Consider the following 1,789-nt stretch of genomic DNA (forward strand, 5'->3'; position numbering starts at 1 on the left):
GTTTGAAGACTAAGGTGCATCTGATTTGTGCAGTGGTCTGTTTAATTACTTTCTAGGCATCTGAGAGTTAGACAACAAATAAAAAAGCATTGATGAAGAATAAATACCTTTGCATTTTGGTTTTGGAGAATCTTGGAGAAAGTACAGCTAGAGAGCTCCTTGAAGCCAAAGAAGACAGAGCTTCATCCCCCACACTTTGGCTATGTTTCTAGGATAAGTTGTTGGAGAGCAACATCATGCTTCGAAAGGTAGAGGGTATATGAAAGAGAAGAAGACCCTCAATGATGTGGATTGATTGAGTTACTGCAGCAGTGCATTCCAGTAGGTTAGGAATGACGAGGATGGCACAGTATAGGATGGGATTCAAATCTCTTGTTTACAGGATTGCTATGAGTTGTACATGTTATGAGGCTGCCTACAAACAACAACAACACTAATAAGTGAAAAATTTGTGGTGTGAATCTTCCCAGAGATATTTTGAAAGAAAAATTTGGTGATCTATAATATCACGGTCATTTAAAGTTCTATGCAACCAAGTTATATTTTTATCCATTTTGGTACTCTCTTTGTCTTAATTGGTGCCTTTAAACCATTTATGTTAAGCATAATTATTGACAGAGCAGGTTTAATTGTTAGCATTTGGCTGTTCTTTGCTCTTTTGCTACTGATTATTTTTATTTATCCATTGCCTTTTGCTGTCTTGAGTAATGGGTTTCCTTTATTATTTCCTGTACAGTTGGTCTTGCTTTCATGAACCTCTTAAGTTGTAATTTCTCCATCATATTTGATGGGCAACTTTGCCGGGTATAGGGTCATCAGCTGCCAATTTACTTTAAGCCTTTTGTTTTTGCCATCTATTGTCTTCTTGTTTACCTGGTTTCTTATAAGAAGTCAGGCCCTAATATAATTAATTATCCTTTGTAGGTGACTCTTAGTTTTATTTCTGCTACTCTTAGTATTCTATCTTATCTTTGATTTTGGAAAAGTTTTGCTATGATATGTCTTGATGTTTTTCTTCTGATATCTAGTTTGGAGTTCGCTGAACTTCTTAAATGCGTATTTCCTCATTTTTCATGATACATGGGAAGATTTTCTCTATTAGCTCTTCAGCAATTTTCTCTGTGCTTTTCTTCCCATTGTGCAATTTGGATCAAATATATGTTGTTCCATTTTATATTATCATACATAACTCCAATGTTTGCTTCATTTTCTTTCCATCTTCTCTCTGTTTTTTTTTTTTTTTTTTAATTCTAATAGTTTCTCACTGAGGTTCTTGCCTTCTAGTTCACTGGCTCTCTTCTCTTCTGAGTTCCGACTCTCCTATTGTGCTTATTTGTTCCTCCAGCATATTGAAAATATCCACATTTCGGTCTTGGTATTTTTTATTTCACTTCCATGCATTTCTAATTTTTCCCCTAGTATTATGCTTAAGTATATAGTTTGCTATGAGTAGGAATCAATTCAACAACCAGTGGCTTGATTTTGTTCTATTTTTTTTATTGGTTTTCTTGAAAAGTTCATATACATTGTATTCCACACTATTCTTCATTCACGTTGTGTTTCACACAATCATCTCATGTATTATGTTTTATAAAATCACCATTGCACAGAGCCCATCATTTCCCTTTATTTTCATCCAGATCCTTTCCATTTCCTCCTCTCCACCAAACTATGAAACGTTGTGGTTTTGCTCAAACCCATCCTCAGCCCTCCACCCCTTGAGTTCCCATACATGTGTTACTAGTTATCCTTCTATAATAGCCTTATAAAGTATATGTCTTTATGAGAC

The sequence above is a fragment of the Elephantulus edwardii genome, unplaced genomic scaffold (genome assembly GCF_000299155.1).
Source record: "Elephantulus edwardii isolate Elephantulus edwardi_28Jun2011 unplaced genomic scaffold, EleEdw1.0 scaffold00111, whole genome shotgun sequence".
In the NCBI taxonomy this organism is placed as follows: Eukaryota; Metazoa; Chordata; class Mammalia; order Macroscelidea; family Macroscelididae; genus Elephantulus; species Elephantulus edwardii.